Genomic DNA, 6207 nt, shown 5'->3' with positions numbered 1-6207 from the left:
AGGGGGGGGGGATGGACAGAGAGGCACACAGAGAAGGTCTGGGACCCAGCCCAGGGCCACAAGGTGGCACATGGACGCCAGAGCAACAAGCCGCAGCAAAGCTCTGCTGAGGCCCCGGCCCCAGGCCATGTCTGCAGCAGACCCAGTCCCTGCTCTGCAAGGTTTTTCCAGAAGCACCTGCCAGCAGTCCAGGAAGCCCAGAGAAGCTCGCGTTTGGGTGGTTAAAGAACTGGGGGGGGGAAGAGGGAGGCAGGTAGGAAGGCAGTACATGGAATTGGCTGGCCGTAAGGTGTAGGCCAGGGAAGGAGACACTGAGGAAGCAGGGGCCGAGATGGGGCCCTGGTCCCCCGAGACTGAAAGGCAGTGGGAGGGGTGGAGGCTGGGGTGTCCATCTTGCAGCTGGAGTGGCTTCAGGGGACAGAGCCCCCAGGGGCATATCCCCGGGGGCAGGGTGCGGAAGGATAATGTGTCACATTCAGCATCCCAAGGGGTGGAGGAGCAGACTGGAAGAAGGCCCCATCTTTTTTCCTCTGGGGACAGGATAGCATTCAGTCATCCCTGTGTCCCATGCAGCTGCTCACAATCCAGGCCCAGAGGCATAAAGCTCCGTAGCGGGAATTAGCACAGAAACCCTGCCCCCGGTCCCCTCCTGCCCCAGTCAGGAGCTCCCTGCGGTGATGGGAAGGTCGAATACCCATGCGCCCACCAGCCACGTGTGCTACTGTGCCCTTGACGTGTGGCTGGTGTTTGTTTCCTATAGTCCATTTAAAGTTAAGTAATGGCATGTGGTGGCTGCCATGTTGAACGGCCCAGCTCTGCGACCCCTCCTCTAAAACAAAGCTGTGGGCTTGGGGGGCCCCCAGAGGGCTCTGTTGGCTCAGCATCCGCCTCCTGATTCTGGCTCAGGTCATGATCTCACGGTTCATGAGTTCAAGCTCCACGTCGGGCTCTGTGCTGACAGCTCAGAGCCTGGAGCCTGCTTCAGATTCTGTGTGTGTCTCTCTCTGTGCCCCTCCCCCACTCACATTCTGTCTCTTTTTCTCAAAAATGAATCAATGTTTAAAAAAAAAAACATTTTAAAAATGTATTTCAGCAAAAATGTGAATTAATTTAAAGGAAAATAATAAATAAATAATAGCCCGTGTGGTTCACAAATGTGACAACATGGTGGTTCAAACACCTGGCAATGTGGCTGGAGCATGGGAAGCATGGAGGGTCTGATGTGGGGACACGGGGCCTTGGGCCCATAGCAAGGACCACCCCCCCACTGGCAGGTGGTTGGAACTGCATACTCGAAGGCCCCATCCTGGAGCAGCCCAAGCAGGACCTGCATTTTTTTCTTAAGTTTATTTATTTATGTTTTGAGAGAGAGAGCCAGGAGAGAGCACTATCAGCCCAGAATCTGATGCAGGGCTTGAACCCATGAACCATGAGATCATGACCTGAGCCAAAATTAAGAGTCAGGTGATTAACTGGCTGAGCCCCCCTGGCAACCCCAAGGACCTGCATTTTAACGATAACTCGGGGCATCTGCGGATACCCGGTTGCTTGCGGAGCGCGCTCGAAGGGGCTGGCAGCACTCAGAGACCAGGGGTCGAACCCCGGGGCTCCATTTGCAGCCAGGAAAGGCTCAGGTCTCATGGGATTTCCTGCCTCCTCAGCACCACGCATGCACGTGCGCGCACACACAGGCATGTGCACACACATCCTCATGCAGGCACACACTCAGCCCAGAGGCAGCTCCCACCCAGATCTCGAGGTGCAGGTCTCTGTGCCCCCCACAGGGACAGTGAGCAGGCAGCGTGGGCAGCAAGGAGGGGGCACCATCCTGTCCAGAGCTGTGTCTCCAGGCCCTGAGCCTAGCGGGCTCCTGGCTCGTAGCAGGTGAGCCGTAAAAGCTCGACTGTCTGAAGAAACTTCCTGAAACGTGGGCGCCCGGGCTGTGGATGCTAGAGAACGATGACGGGCTCACACCACAGTGCTCAGTCTGTGGCAGCCTTTTCATTTATCAGCGAACCTTCACTGAGACTCACGCCTGCACCTGGGCTGGGAGAAAAAGGTGAGGAAGATGTGACCCCAGCCACAGAGCAGGGGGGGACACATACGGGGCTGCACCAAGAGCGTTAGAGACCCCAGGCCTGGGGGGGGCAAGAAAGAGCAATATAATCTGCCCGGGGTGGGGTGCTGGGTTCCCCAGGAAGGGTGGTGTTCGTCTGGGTCAGGAAGGAGGGGGAGGCTTTTCCCAGGTCAAGAAGGGAGAAAGTGTTCCTGGCAGAGGGAAATGCCCACAACATAGAAAAGCACACTGTATTCCCGAAGGTGAAAAGTCTAGTTTCTCTGGAACCTAGGTGAGCAAGGATCAAATTCCTCTTGGCCCTATTAAAGAATAAATTCCTCAGGGCCTTCCTCAGGAGTTTGGACTTTATCTCGTGGGGAGCCAGGGACTGGTGGGGGTAAGGAACAGCATTATCGCTGGGGTGAGCACATTGAAAGCTGCGCGGCGGCCCTCAGCCATTGGTGGGGCAAGGATCTGGAATCCTAGAACCTGTGGCCACGCCTATGCATCAGAGGCAGAACCGCCCCTGCCTTCTCCACCCTCTTCCCCAAACTGATGACCCCGGTGAGCTGGCCTTCTTCTGACCTTCCCAAGCTGTGTCCTCACTGACACCTGGCGGGATGAGACAGGATGGGTCGCCTGGTCAGAGGGGAAGATGTCTCCCATTCTGGCAGGGAGGCCCCCTGGGGAGCACTCAGGGCAGAGTTTCGCCAAGCCTAGGACCCTGCTGCCCTTGGGCACTTGAACTTGATCTCCTGCTGCCACCCCCGCCACACAGAGGTTGCTCCCCCAGCTCCAAGGCCCGGTGGGGGGCTTGTGAGAGCCAGCGGGTACTTTTCCAGAATTTTGTGAGCTGATTGGGTTTGTTTGGTTTTTTTTTAATGTTTATTTTTGAAAGAGACACAGGGCATGAGCAGGGGAGGGGCAGAGAGAGAAGGAGACACAGAATCTCAAGCAGGCTCCAGGCCCTGAGCTGTCAGCACAGAGCCTGACTGGGGCTTGAACCCACTGACTGAGAGACTATGAGCTGATTGTCAAACAGAGCCATTACTGGGGCACCTGGGTGGCTCCATTGGTTAAGCGTCCACCTCTTGATCTTGGCTCAGGTCGTGATCTCACAGTTCATGGGTTCGAGCCACGAGTTGGGCTGTGTGCTGACAACAACATGGAGCCTGGTTGGGATTCTCTCTCTCCCTCTTTCTCAAAATAACCAAACATTAAAGAGCCATTATTAAAACTTAAGTTATAGAAACTAACAGTTAAATGATCTAAAATAGAAGTAATACATACTCAAACCCCACCACTCCCTAATTGTCTACTACCCCTCCATCACGCACTTGAGGCTGTGTGCACCGCGCGTGTGTAATGGAGAACCACGAAGCTCCACGTTCAGCGGCCCCGCGCGGGAAGCCTGGAAGTGGCCGCAGTGGGAGTACTGACACCAGCGAGATCGGCAGAGTCCGTGGAGAGCGGGGTGTTAAGCATCCACCACCACTAACCTCCACCGCCTCCCCGGCTCCGCGGAGGCCTGTTCTTCACACTTCTAGCAGCACCACTCATCTTGCCGGGTTAGAGAGAGCCAGCAGGCGGGGGGTCCAGAAGGTGTGAGGACCCTGGCAGGAGCCCTGAGCCTCTGCCCCTGAAGATTTGCTTAGTCATCCTGCCGGTATCTCCTCGAGCTGCCCAGAGCCCCCACCCAGGGCCTCGCACCCCGGACAGGCTTCCGGGGCGGGACTGCAAGGACGCACAGCCTGAGCCCTGCAGGTGGGAAACGGCAGAGGAGCCTTGCCTTTGCCAAGCCAACGACCCCCCAGCAGCGCCACAGGTGGCAGGCAACTGTGCCGGGCATCCCTCCAGGGCGCCCCGTTCCTGAGTGCCGCCATGCGCCCAGGCACCCTCCAGGGAGAACTCATGTACATGGACAAGAAGGTGCCAAGCAGACAGCTGGAGGCGGCCCCGTCTACAGATTGCCTTCTTTTGCCACAAATTTAAATTCTCAGGAATGCCATCATGACCTCAGAGTTGCTAAGGGAGACATCTCTCAAACGGGACCTTTGTCACAGAAGAAAAACTAACCGACCACCGAAAGGGAAAGATTGGCCAACTGCACTTTGTTAAATTCAAGGATGTCTGTTCATCAGGAGACCCCACTGATGGAATAAAAAGGCAAGTCACGGATGGAGGGAAGAAATTTGCACTGTGCATAAAACTGACAGAGGGCTGGTCCAGAATGTCCTAGGTAAGAAGGGAAAGAGAGACAAGCCAACTACAGAGCAGCAAAGGAACGTGCGCTTCGTGAAAGAGGTTCTCCAGATGACCCTGTTGGCCCATGGAAAAGCATGCAGCCTCATTAGTATCTGGCAGATGAAAATTAAAAGTCACGGTGAACTATCACTACACGCCCATGAAACTGGTAGCACTTTGAGAACAGAATGACAGACGTTGGTGAGGACACAGAACAGCCGAAACTCTTGTGGGAGTATGAACCAGCACTACCTCTCTGGAAGAGTTGGGCAACATCTGCCAAAGCTGCACAGACATTTGCTGACCAGCCTGGAAGTTCCCAGCATTGAGCATATTCATCCGCCCAAGGGCATGCACTAGAATGTTCCTCACTGCTTTATTCACAGCAGCCCCAAATGTCCTGAGGTCACCGACTTGGATATGTTCACAGCGTAGAATACTATGTGGCCGTGAGGAAGAAGAGCCTTAGAACCACACGCTGCAGCAGACTGAATCCCACAAGAACGCCAGGCACAAGAGAGCACATTCCCTAAGAGTTCATGTGTGCGATGTAGTTCATGTGCAAAAAGCAGCGGAAATTAGCCTGGGGTGGTGGGTCCCTCTGGGGAGGAGGCCAGTTGTAGGAAAAACACCAGAATCCAAAGTTTAAAATTAAAATAGTACACACACACACACCCCTTGCTGCACTGTGGACTTTCTCTGCTCTGCCTTTTGGAGATAGAAAGTTCAAGAGCGGGTAGCATGTCTAAGAAGCCTATACCTTCCTCATCACACTGCCCTTTCTCAGCCACCAGCCAGGCAGACACCAGCATAATGATTTCATTTTGGCTTCAAGGAAGGTTTCCACTAGTGATTCCATTTTTCATCTCTTTTTAATTTTAATTATATATCAAGAATTTTCGAAGCACTGACTATGTACCAGGCACTGTTCAAAGTATATCATTAATGAACTGACAGCCCATTATGCATTCATTCATCCAGACTACTGGGGACTTAAAACTTCACCGACCACTTACTGTAATGCCACTTAGTAAGCTATCAATTAATTCTCACACGAGCCCTTGGGTGAGGGATAGGGCTTCTTTTTATTACAGATGAAGCAAAAGTGGTTCAGAGAGGTTAAGTGACTTGCCCAAGGTCACACAGCTAAGTCAGTGACAGAGCTAAGACTCAAAGCCAATGCTGGCATTTCTCCAAAGCACCAGGCTTAGTGACCACCCGAACCAAATAATCTTTCCAGACTGGTCTCTTAGGCCTCAATGCCAGTGTCATGAATCAGAATCTTAGCCCTTAGACTGAGCCAACCAGTAGAATATTTCACAGAGGTTGTTCAAAACTGGATTCCTGGCCCCACCCTGCACTAGAGTGGAATTCCCTGTCCTGTACACAGTAGGCAAGTAGGGCCTGTCTACAGATGGACGGAAACCTGACCACCTGGATGGCTCTTGACTCCAGGAAGTGTGTGTCTGTGANGGAAAGCGCCTCCCTCCCAGTTTCTGGTCAAATGTTACTTCTCCTGCTCTGGGAAGCCCTCACTGATCACCCCAGCCTCCACCCTGCAACTGCTCAGCCTTTTTCTTTGCCTTGGCAGCCTTCTCCATGCCCCTGGACAATATGAAATTGTCTTTTCTGTAGGTCAGCGGTAGTTGAAAAGAGGACATTTTATCCTGTCCAGTGTAAGCCTTTCCCTGCCGGGAACGTCGGGGATGTCTGTTGTTCACAGCCTCGTCCCCAGGCCTAGCCTAGCACCCAGGAGGCACCCAGGAAACGATGGGTAGGTGGGCTGGGAGAACCTGACGGCTCCTCAAGAGCCGCCGCGCAGCAACACACCCCGGGCGCCACCCCCGTGCCGCGCAATCCCAGGCGCCTTCCCGGCCGCGGAGGCCGGCGGGGTGGGGCCGGCCCTC

The sequence above is a fragment of the Crocuta crocuta genome, unplaced genomic scaffold (genome assembly GCF_008692635.1).
Source record: "Crocuta crocuta isolate KB4526 unplaced genomic scaffold, BGI_CrCroc_1.0 scaffold77, whole genome shotgun sequence".
Taxonomy (NCBI): Eukaryota; Metazoa; Chordata; class Mammalia; order Carnivora; family Hyaenidae; genus Crocuta; species Crocuta crocuta.
This window is presented reverse-complemented; position numbering follows the sequence as displayed.